At 36.1% G+C, this 13,146-nt stretch overlaps 1 protein-coding gene across 6 annotated transcripts in view; it reads left to right on the top strand.

Moving 5' to 3' along the window:
- LOC139982216 (tRNA (cytosine(38)-C(5))-methyltransferase-like) overlaps window positions 1–1,444 on the top strand; it is a 28,031-nt gene extending 26,587 nt beyond the window's left edge. For 4 of the 6 annotated variants that reach the window (XM_071994855.1, XM_071994852.1, XM_071994850.1 and 1 more), the window contains exons 13-14: window positions 574–779; window positions 1,283–1,444. The gene's annotated coding sequence lies outside the window, so the exon portion shown is untranslated. The remainder of the gene's footprint in view (window positions 1–573; window positions 780–1,282) is intronic. The other 2 variants (XM_071994853.1, XM_071994854.1) reach the window with 2 other exon arrangements.
- Window positions 1,445–13,146: the final 11,702 nt, after the last annotated feature.

Genomic DNA, 13,146 nt, shown 5'->3' with positions numbered 1-13,146 from the left:
TTCTGTAAAAAAAAACTCTTGCTCATATCGGACACCTGGTCCTCAACAGGTTCTCAAAAGGACCAGCAGTTGATTTGTGATATTTTTGGCAATAATATTGTGTGTGTATATCGGACCACATAACAATTTTAAGACAGTGCTGCTCCCTTGAAAAAATATTCCTTTCAAGCAAGGAACCATAGTGCCCTTGGGCTCTTGTTTATTAATGTATCCTGATGTGAATCCATCCATGGCTGGGAAAAGTTTCCAGGAGCGGAGAATTTAACATGACATACTTCCCTTAGTTTGCCCTTTATATATTTCTTCCTTATAGTAATAATTCCTAACTTTTGTGACGCTCCAGTAGCATTCTCTGAAGATGAATATTTTATTGTGCACTACAGAATATACTTGTCTCTGACAGGTGTGCCCACCCGGACTACATCTAAGCCAGGTCTCTTCTTGAAACACTAAAATAGTTTGGAAAATACATGCCACCTGCTTCATGTTAAAATTGCCAAATATATTGAGAGGACTCCTTCATCTCAAAAATGATTGCCAATAATATCTCCATTTTCACCTTTGTTTATGTAGAATGAAAACATCAAACAGCTGATGTCAGATGTCATCAACACAGCACTAAAACAGTGTCCAACCCTTGTGCATGATAATCAAGCTAAATAATAATAATACACAATACATAATAATAAAATATAATACACTTTACAGACACTTTGGAACCTGCAACAAACAGTATAAGGCTGCTGGGTACCTTTCCAAGGAAGATAGAAAAGCGTTAGGTGAGGTCCGATTTTCATGTTTCTCAGTTACCCTGATTAACGAGTTGAGCCATTATTCGGTTCTCTCATTGATTATGATGACAGGTAATTAGGGACCATTGCCAAATCTTATCGTCGTCATGATGGCGTGTGGGTGTCTATTGTCTTTTCTTTGAAATCAGCAAAGCATGACCACAACCCTACTGGCTCTCTCTCATTAATATGCAGAGTGCTTCCACGGTCAGCAGTGGTTGCTAGCATCCTTTTTTTAGGATTACAATAGCCCGTTGCTGAGTTATCGATTGAGTAGTAGGCTCTTTGGACCAGCGTAATATACACAAAAAAACAATCCGACCAATCTGAACTGTACGTTAATGCACCATATGGTTGACCACTGGTCATTATGACTTTCTGACCAATCATATGGCTGGTATATGGTTAATGAAAGCTGATGTTGTTGTGTGTGAAGTTTTAAAAAGGAAGGTAATATGGGATAAACTATGTTTTGGTTCATTTTCTAACAGATTTAACCATGAAAAGCTACTTCGGACAAACTTTCCAGATGAGACAGTTCCACCAACCATGCAAATCCATGTTATACCCTTCATCACAACATGCACATCCTGGAAGACCATGCTATACCCTTCATCACAACATGCACATCCTGGAAGACCATGCTATACCCTTCATCACAACATGCACATCCTGGAAGACCATGTTATACCCTTCATCACAACATGCAAATCCTAGAAGACCATGCTATACCATTCACCACAATATGCATATCCTGGAAGACCATGTTATACCCTTCATCACAACATGCACATCCTGGAAGACCATGCTATACCCTTCATCACAACATGCACATCCTAGAAGACCATGCTATACCCTTCATCACAACATGCACATCCTGGAAGACCATGTTATACCATCACAACATGCACATCCTGGAAGACCATGTTATACCCTTCATCACAACAAGAACAACCTGGAAGACCATGTTATACCCTTCATTGCAAAATGACACACTGGACTAGGCTTGATAGGTAAAAAGGGGTTGAGTCATGCATGGCTGAACACAACCAGATTTAATATCCGCAGGCTGAAGGATAATCTTGCCATCTTAAACTCCACCATGGTCACACACTGGGTCCAGACTACGCCAGGAGCCCGCCAGCAACATCATCTTCAAATAATAACAAATCTGGAGCTTGAGACCCATGCAGATTGGACTTCTTTTTTTTCTCATTGCTTCAAATTTAGTTAATATGGGGTCTTTTTATCTAGCTTATAATTCAATCTGAGTGGAAGGGTTGGTGGAGGTGAGGTTACCCTGTTTGGCTTAAACCCTCGATCCACAATGATTCTGTGATATCCACCATGTATTATTAAACTACCATATGTACATGTCACTGCACTTATTTAATGCTGACAAACACACCTCGAAATATACTTAATGCGTTTTACTTCATCTTTCATGTGTTATCACATCACTTACTTGAATGAACACAACAGATTCCTTAATGTTTTCACTCCAAATCAATCCTCAATTGCCCTACCCCCTCCCCTCCCTCAGCCAAAAATATAAGGTCACCTGAGTTTTCGATCCCACACAGAAGCATTATATTCCCCTACATGTAAGGCTTGCCACCTTTAAATTTGCATTTCTTCTCATTTTCATATCTCTAGTTTACTGCATCGGGTTTTCAACTACGTTTAGCTAAGAGCCGTTCAGATCCGTTATAGGCCTATGGTAAATCTTATTGTTTGGTGGCATGGCCTTATTTGTGTCACATCGGCTAACGTTAGGCTTAACGATTGTGAAAAATGCAACGAGAACATGGTCGTGGTAATTCTACTAAGACTTATGTTGGGCCAGCTGATATCGGTCTAGGCCAGAGGTTGGATAACGAAACTAGTGCTAAGTAACTTACATACGTTACAAAACCTAAAAGCCTACCGTCAGCTTAGTGCTTTGTTGCTGATTCTCTATTTCCTCTTTGAAAGTACATATGTTTATAGTCGGTACCATAAAATTAACTGATGAAAACTAACAATTGTGTCATTACTTCTCTTTGGCTTTTCATCTTTCTTTGGATTCTACCGCAATTAATGGTCATTCGAAACCATATTCATGAATTGTTTTTGTAAGTTACTAGGGATAGAAAAGACAAGAACTACTGCATATAGACCACAGTACGTCAGACAGTTTAGTAGAACGGTTCGACCGTACGTTAGAACAAATGCTTTCTGTGTATGTAAATGAAAATCAGAAAGATTGGGATGTTATGTACATGTTCCTTTGGTTTTAATGGCCTTTCGTTCGACATTGGAATATTACATTTTTAGCGCATGTTATAAATGTTAGTGTCTGATGTAGATATTTCCCTGCAGGAATAGTTGCTATATACCATACCGATAGGAACGTATACAGTGTGGAACATAAACGGACACTTATTTAACATTCTTTCTGTATATCATGGATACCTCACTTATTGTATTGAACAAATACAGTGCAATAAATTTTGTATAATGTTTGTTTAATGTGACCCGAACATGTACAGGGCTTCCATAAAACCCTCTATATGCCATTTAGAGGCGTTCACTATAGCGTCAAAGATCAATGTACACTTATTTTACACCAATATGTTGATATCAGAAATATTCATTCCAAACGTTTTGAGCAGTGGGGAATGTGTAGGTTTAAGTTCGAAAGCAAAAATGTATTAAATTGATAAAAGAGTAATGTCATTAAAATTTCGATTTTTACACAATTAAATCGACAAGAAATTTCCTTTCCTGTCACAGGGAATCGCATTTCATCAGTCACATTATTTAAAATAATTGAGAGGAAATTTCAATATCCCCAGGTGATGAATGTAACCAGAATGTAGATCGACAAGCTTACAAATTGCATCGGAGTGTTTGCTCTCTCGTTATTCTCGATTGATGTGCGAGTAATTTACATTCAACAGTACACCAGTACCCTAATGCAAGGTACCACGATACATGACAATAGTACACAGTAACAGATATTGTAGTAAAAAACATGATGTTAACTAACATGCACAAACACGCACATCCTAAACCCTTGAACAAACCCGGATATTGACACTCATCAGAAAATTAAATGGCAACAAATCAAATAAATTGATGTTTCACTCACCATTTGATTGAGTATCACTCATGGAGATCATTTTTTCCTAAAACTGTTACAATTCGTAACGAAACAAAGAGTGAAAGCATCCAATGTTCAGCATTTGTTAAAAACAAACACTATTCTCTTTTCAAGCAATATAAATAAACATAAGAGACAATCACGTATATTGTAATTACCGGTTGACTTAAAGTACAATATTGTAACATATGTTAAGACCATGGGTAACCTGAGCTCGAAATTGTTTGGTTCTGTGAGGGCGACATTTTTTTCCCTATCCCATTTTAGAAATGTGTATTTCAGTTTAGGGACCTCTATCCGTGCCTTTATTCGCACGTGAATAGAATGAATTTGCGTTAATACATATCAATTGCTTGATGTAGTGCTAGAGACCCACCACATCGTGAAATCTCGTCCAAATAAAAATAGTCAAACACGAACTTAACAGTGTTCGTATGTTGTCTCTTAACAGTATTCCTATAACGTCCATTCGTTTCCATGTTCCTACAACTGTCTTCGTATGAATGAAATGAAATACACTGCTCTCTTAGCTTGTAAAACATGTTGATGTGGTCATACGCTTCCAAACGACATCGGTCAGCTTCACAAGAGTCGTTTTTATGTAAATTAACCTCAGTTTGTAGTGTTATTGTCAGCTCACATGGTGATACAGAAAATGCCACTCCCTCGTAAAAAGTATCTGACATTGTATTTTAAATTATAAACCATGTAAGAAAAACAAATTGCGGTCTGGGGTTGAATGTACTAGCCACGTGACCCTATGCGATCAATGATTGTTGTCCTGTGTACTGTTTATTTTTCACCACCATGCACTGAAAGGGGCATACTAGCTCTCTGATATGCCACGTAGTAGACAAGATTCTGCATTATAAACATTTATAAAGAAGATAATATAAGAGACATTAGATAATCACCATGGTTGGGTTGTAACTCTCTAAATAATTATTTTCTGCAGCAAAGTATTCCTCTATGTTGCAGTCACTTGTCTTCTGTTGATGATTGAAGTATTTTGCTGGTCGAGATGGAGCACTTTAATAATCACTATACCAGTAGGAGATCTAACCCCGTGATCTCTCACACTTTTTAACATTCCGGCATATGTGATAAAATGTGCTTCAAAAGAGCATTCACTGATAATGGGTGATTTCAATCGAAGGGGAATGGACTGGTTAACGTTAACAGCCAACAGCGAGGGTCAAGCTTTACTTGATCTTTTTCAAGACCTTTTTCTCACTCAACATGTTTTTGTACCAACAAGAGGTGACTCTATACTGGATTTGGTTTTCAGTTCTGAACCTGGGATGGTAGAAGATGTTAATGTTATGGAACGATTTGGAACTAGTGACCACAATATAGTCACGTTTCAGCTTATTGTTCAAGTGAATGTCAAAAAGGTGATTAACAAGTTCCGAGACTTTAGAAAGGCTGATTATGATGGGATGAGAAGATATCTGCCAAGTATTGATTGGAATAAGTTAGTTGATGGTCTGAATACTGTTGACATGTGGCACCATTTCAAGATTATTTTGAATAAGGCAATGACTTTGTTCCCTGGAGTCAGAGAAAAAGAAGTAAAAAGCCTATTTGGATGGATTACAAGGCTTTTCAAGCACGCAAGAGAAAGTACAAGAAATGGAAACTATTCAGAATGTTACAAACAAAGACAACAAAGTCAGAATATAAGAAAGCTCTTAATGAATACAGAATTAAGAAGGTCTAAAAAACAGTTTGAAAGAAAACTCGGCGATAAGATTAAAGAAGATACAAAGTCATTCTATTCCTTTATACGTTCAAAATGTAAAACTAAAGATACTGTGGGACCTCTTCATAATTCAGAGGGTGATGTGGTGTTTGACAATCAATCTATGGCAAGTATATTGAATCAATATTTTTCGTCGGTGTTTACTTGTGAATCAACTGAACATTTACAAGTGCCAGATCGTGTTTTTACAAGAGGAAGTGAGGAAGTATTGTCAGGTCTGTGCTTTACTCATGATGATGTTTTAAAGAAGATTAAGAGCTTGAAGCCAAACAAAGCTCCAGGACCGGATAATGTGTATAATAACATTTTAAAGTCCATGGCTCCAGATATTTCCGGCCCTCTTACCATATTATTTAACAAATCTCTGGATGAAGGTATTGTCCCAGATGATTGGCGTGAAGCTAATGCAATACCTATCTTCAAAAAAGGTTCAAAGCATGATCCATGTAATTATCGTCCTGTAAGTCTGACATCCACGGCTTGTAAAATTCTGGAAATGTTGATAAAGGATGCTATTATTAAACACTTGGATGATCATCAATTATTAAAGGATACACAACATGGATTTACTAAAGGACGTTCTACTCTCTCAAATCTTCTGACTTTTCTCGAATATGTTACCAATGAAGTTGACAAAGGTTATCCAGTTGATGTTGTATATCTTGACTTTGCTAAAGCTTTTGATAAAGTGGCACATAAAAGGCTTGTTTCCAAAATTGAATCTCATGGTATTTCTGGATCAGTGAGCGCATGGATTTCAGCCTGGCTTAATGGTAGAAGACAGCGGGTGGCTTTGAATGGTACTTTTTCATCATGGTTGCCAGTTAAAAGTGGAGTTCCACAGGGTTCAGTCCTTGGACCATCATTATTCTTGATTTTCATCAATGATATTGATGATGAAATCTCTAGCCATGTTTTAAAATTTGCAGATGACACTAAAGTTTTTACCAGGATTGAAGATGAAAACGATGCATTATCTTTGCAAGAGGATATCAATAAGCTGCATCTCTGGTCTGAGAAATGGCAAATGTTATTTAATGTCAGCAAGTGTAAAATTCTGCACTTTGGTCATAATAACCATCGTTTCAACTACTTTATGAATGGTCAGCCATTAGAGACAGTGAATGAAGAAAAGGATCTTGGTGTTATTGTTTCAAGCTTTCTCAAATTAAATACACAAGTTGTTGCCTGTGTGAAAAGAGCCAACAGGATTTTGGGAATGATTTACAGAACTATTGAAACAAAGGAACTTGTATTAATGTTGCAACTTTATAAATCTCTTGTTCGTCCACACTTGGAATTTGCCATTCAAGCTTGGAACCCATATTTAAAAGGTGGTATAGATTATCTGGAAAAAGTACAGAGAAGATTTACAAGGATGATACCTGTTTTGCAGCATTTGCCATACAATGAAAGACTTTCTGCTCTAAATCTCACAACATTATCCACAAGAAGACTAAGAGGAGATTTAATTGAAGCTTTTAAAATTATGAAAGGTTTCGTAAAAGCTAGCCCTCAATTATGGTTTGAATTTAGCGACATCTCTTTTACTAGAGGCCATTCAATGAAACTGTGCGCAAACTATTCAAAATTGAATGTACGCAGAAATTTTTTTTCGGTCAGGGTTGTATCCGAATGGAATGCCCTTCCACAGTCTGCCATTGATGCTACCAGTATTAATCAGTTCAAGGGACTTTTGGACAGACATCTGCATTGTAGGGGAGTTACAAGAGCTGTGCTCTCTCTCCCTTCTTCATCCCACACTACATCTGTCTAGTGATGAGGTGTGGGATACAGGTGAATACAGGTGAATATCATTATATTTGAATTTAGGCGCTGAAGCCAATGACTACATTTTATACGCAAAAATCTCAATTAAGAGATATTTTACAAACTAAGAAATCCCGTTCCATTAGAAAACACACTCGCACGGTTGAAGATGTGATGATATGCGAGAGATATCGTATACATTTGTTATGAGACTTTTCGTAGTCGACGTACATGATATTATGCCACCAAAAGAATAGCACAAAAAAAGTGGTCAAAATCACCTTTCTGGTTGAATAAGTTAAACGTTTACGTAATTGGGAAAGAAATCCGTAACGATCACATAACCTTGTGCGCTTAAACGCCAATTTACGGAACGTGTATGGACAAAAATGATATCAGTAGCAAGTGCGACGGCCGTCTTTTTAATCCAACTTGTTTCAAGTTGATGAACCTAAGATATGTACAATGTGTGTATTAAGATAGGTAGATCAGACGTTATAAATGATCAGACAAGAATGTCTCAAACTTTTGCTGCACAATGCGAAATGATTAAAAGTTATCTATGTCAACTAGTTGATTAAGATATATAACTTGAAAACTTTTGAATTTTTTTTTGTTCGAAGCATGGAACCATATTAAGGCTATACTGTGTGGTAAACTGTCCCCTTAAAACAGGATTATCATAATAATCATATAGTAAGTAAATGGAAAACAATACAATGATATACATAGGCTTCGGTACATCATACAATATATAAATAGGACTGAATGGGTGCAGCAGATCAAAGCACATGTAGTAGGATATCGATGTGGAATTAAGAAGACATTACAAGCTTACTAAGATTCCAGGCTCCCCAAGCTATTACAAAGTGGTAAAAGTAATTCAAGTCAGTAAAAAATCACTCAGAACACAGGTACTTGTCAATGCACGAAAAGTCTGAGGTTATATAATTACCTCTCAAACAAATGTTAATGGGATACCCTTCACCTCCCTATAAAATACACTATTGTAGTTGTTTCTAATATAAAAAAAAGTGACAGCGAATAAAAACACTTTCCATCATTGTATACAATCCCCCCCCCCTCCCCTTCCACTCTCAAACCCTTCCAACCCCTTCCAAGAGTAGAAAATGGTTAAAACTGGCACAGCCATCAACCTTTAGTAAATCCTTACCTCTAGCAAAATGCACAGTATTAACACAATGATCAAGTAATTAACTCAACTTTCATCTTCGGATGTCTTCTGATGAATGCAGATATGCTAATGTTACCACACAAACTCAACTCTGTATCTCAACACAACTCAAGTTTATGTATACTGTATGTAATGGGTTACAAATTAGCGATACACTTGTCAAAATGAACTTAAAAATGACTACAGGAAAAGAAAACTTATTTACTGTATTATCACATTACATTTTGACTTATCAAGCACTACTGTGTGACAGGCAGACATAAGTTTCAAACAAGAACACCATTAGGGTGCTTAAGTAGATCTTAGGGAATTTACTACTTTAGACTTAAAAATACATACATAATTTGACCTCTGCTGACCCCACGTAAGTCTTCAAAGAAGACTGCATACATATATCAATATATACCCATCTATATGTCCGCCCTAATAATTTCAGGCTTGGCTTTTACACTTTCACCGCTTGCTACATCAAATGACCTATGGCCACTACCAAAAACAACATGGTTCTTCTTTTCATATCACACATGCACAAGCTACATCAGCAGTATTATTGAGTTAATGTTCTAAAAGACATCGAATTTTGAACTCCTCAACTGACCTGTAGCCATTTTAACACGTTTAATGTTCAATGCCTGGCCATAACACACTAATAAATGGCAGCTCCTTGGTTCACCAAGTCAAAATCTTATAAATACATATAGCATTGTTAACATTGGTTGTTGATTATTTAGATTTCGAATATTTAACATACATTAAATATAGAACAAAAGTCTTGAAGTATTTCCTTTGTAACATAATCATGAAGAACTATAGGTAACAGTTTATCAGTAAATACATCATTTCGCTAAAATTTAGAAAAAGATAAACAAATACTATAATCACGTCCATTCGAGTGAACAGGTTTTATTTTCCCAGACATTGTTTTTCCCCTTGAATTATATATGTTTATATTCCTTAGCTTTATTGTCACAACTTAAACTATATACCTCTTTTCCCGTTTAAATCATGCTTCACGCTTTTCCGATGGTTTGTGAATTGATACCATACACATCAACACACGTAAACACGACGCTACAAATATACAATTTGATATATCCATGGGTAGGAGAGACGGTTTATTCAGTGACACGTGCATTGTTCAGCATTCAGGCCGCACTTTTCCTGTTTCTGTATGTTGGAATGTCATTTATGAATATTTGTTTATGAGATGATGTGATCAATAATTCACAATGTAGTATGACGCTATATAAGGCAACGGGTGACTGGTGACTTTTCCCGACCGTGCTATAACATCATTGATGACATAAACATGATGGTGGGAAGAAAATGTTTTTGTCAGTCTGTAAATTGTGCTTCATATACTTTTTTTCCTACATGTATCAACAATGTAAGTTATGATTTCCTCCCTGCTCGCTGTCCTCAAACCATATTTCATATATCAAATCCTGCCAAATATATTTTGTTGTAATGCTGTACTACATCAAATTTATTGTAAATAAATAAATTAATTGATATGTTTTCAATCCCATTCATGAAACTTTGTTGAGCATAGAAAGCAGGGAGGAAATACTTCTAGTTTATAAATCAGACACAACAATAATACATGTTTCAAGAAGATCCTTTTTTTTTAATTTCGATAAATAAACGGTAGCCAAGAGTATATCCATTCTTTGTTTTTGGTATTAGACCCCAATATAGGAAACTAAGTATGTCAACGCTGTAGTAATACGGACGATCAATCGTTACGTGGAAATCTTTCACCAACATTGCAGCGTTATTGCATTATAAAATAGCATTCTGTGTTGAGTTGCTCACAGTCTGTTGATATCAGATAAAGGGGTGAGAGATAGTAGATGACACGAAACAATGGATATTTTATCAGAGCGTTACCGATGAAATAACGCATACAACAACCTGCCCTAAAATATAATGAACGAAAAAGGAACTCTAGACACTATGTAAGCGCAGCGCCACCATCAGTTGTAGGGTAGCAATTTTATTTAAAGTGGCACCATTTTGTAACAGTTGCCGGCTATATGCTGGTTAATGTTTATTTAGTGCTTTGTGTGAACGAACGCAGGGGGTATAACCCTATCGCTGGATGCACTTCGTATTCGACCTTATGCATTTTATGAGTTATACCCAATATCGTGCTTTACCTTGCAATAAACACACGGTAACAAACAATTAATTGACGGGATAAATAAGTTTTCCAAGGGAAATACATTTCATATGATACATGTTAATGACGATAGGTCTTATTGTCATGAGCATTGTACGTTAACTCGAACAGCTTTGTGATAACAAGAAGAAACGTTCTCATCATATTCTTGCTGTTCATTAATTTAAAAAAAAAAAACAAGCCCAATCTAACATTGTTACCGATTTCCTAATGTCAAAAAAATTAACACCAATTTCATCGAGCTGCGTATTTTATGGCTTAAAATAACAAGAAGCCACATCGCCTGAATGAGAAATACACGTTTTTGTTATTTCTTTCAGTTTAACTCCTGAGAAAAAATATACACCACACAGCTTGAAGTTACATCCATACACACGGCTACACAGCCTTTCCCGATACATCCGTGCATTCATACACTCAAGCAACATAACTATTTTTGGCAAGCAACTGAATACAGATTCTAGTCAATTCAATAACGGCTTTGTAAAGCATCATAATACTGCAGTTAGAATTGGAACTAAGGCTACACAACTAACTCAACAGTATTGTTAAGAAGATGGATATCTCACCATTGCAATGAACACTCTAATTTGCGTATGTTAAAAGTTAACCTACAAAACAATACAACATGCTGAACTTGGAGTTGACGTTTGGCTTTCATTGAATTTTGCAACATACTTTACACTTAGTGTGCGAGTGAACCAACTATTTTTAACATAATCAATCAGTGATATCTTTAACTTTAGGCTACGTTAGCTAGACAAACCTTATCATACATTTTACAGCACCTGTCTGCTGTCGCAGTTAACCATATTTGAATTGATTGGTTCCAGTTAGATTGAGAAAATGTTAACACGGAATTGTAATTGGTTTGCAGGTTGTAGATCGGAATATGTGTGTTAAATTTACACTGTACAACAAGAACATTATGTTTCTAGAAGTGCACTTCTGTTGTCAAATACCATCGTTGCAATGTATTTCATGAACTAAGGAGTATGATGTAATGTGGCAATTTCTTATTACATTCCCAGTCACATATCAATCGCTGTGACAAATTAAATGTTTCATCTTCAAATGATCTTCATTTATACGAGGTACTTGTAACTGTATCGAGCTTAATCATTACATGAACTTGAACTATTAACTTTGCCCTTTTTGTATAATTTGGTTTTCAAAATGTTTTGATCTTCAAGGGAGTGGTAGCAAACAGAATACGTGGGAAAATGGTGAGGTGTAACACTATCCGTTGAACGTACTAAAACAGCAGACTGTACATATGTGTGTAATCAGTAACAAGAAAGCCGTAGTCAAAACCGTTAACGCTTTACTATGATTGGCTACTGATCCGTATCATGCTTAACAACAATCGGAATTATTAGACAAAGGTGTTACTGAGAAAATGAAAGAAAGCAAGACAATGGAGAATGATTCGCTCGAAATTGTTTTGCTAAAGTAAGTGTGTTTACACATATATTGTTGCTACACGTTCAAGTATAACGGTATTGTTAAGATTGTTCGAGATAACGGAATAATATACAGTTATGGAAACGAATAACACACTTAGCTTGCTACCACTGCATGTTGTGAATCATATATTAACTTAGTTTCTGTGTGTCCATCAATTTATTCTCCTGACTAATCCTCTAAATGAATAATTCAGATTTATTACAACAACATGTAAGAACATTTAATTGTTTCATACTTTGACTCAAAGTATTGTACATAAACCGTTTAAAAATTACTTCCCCCCTCTCAACCCCTCCCTCCTCACCCCAACCGCCTCAACTCTTGCATTACCAAAGAAGACGCTAAAGGCATGGGAGCAGGCATAAAGAAGAGTTTTTTATTGATGGGGTAAATGAATAAGCACTCTCTACAGCTACAATAGCATACCTCCAGCGACATTTCAGGTCAGACGGCGAATAATGTATCATACAGAAAGTAAACAAATGGAACTGATTAATCATCGTGTTAAGTCAAAACAAAGTTTATTTCGCGTTACCACTTGTCTACTGACAATTACTACCCTATTAGTGTTAATCATGTTATTATAATATCCTGAAAAAAATATGACATCACCAACTTCTTTAATAATATGCCTAAAATTAATTTCGCAGTTCTGATACCTGTGTGGGTAATGATCGATAAGCATTTTAAGGCATATGTGTTATCATACAAATTTCACAAAGTTGCAGAGAACATGGTGGTACTATCAAAATACTGCTTAAAAACTATTGAATTACGTTTTACAGTTATTTCCTAAGGGCATCATGGTACTTAATCACGTAATATAACTGATGG

The sequence above is a fragment of the Apostichopus japonicus genome, chromosome 16, assembly GCF_037975245.1.
Source record: "Apostichopus japonicus isolate 1M-3 chromosome 16, ASM3797524v1, whole genome shotgun sequence".
In the NCBI taxonomy this organism is placed as follows: Eukaryota; Metazoa; Echinodermata; class Holothuroidea; order Aspidochirotida; family Stichopodidae; genus Apostichopus; species Apostichopus japonicus.
The sequence above is the reverse complement of the archived record's forward strand: the minus strand, read 5'-3'. Positions and strand labels throughout refer to the sequence as shown.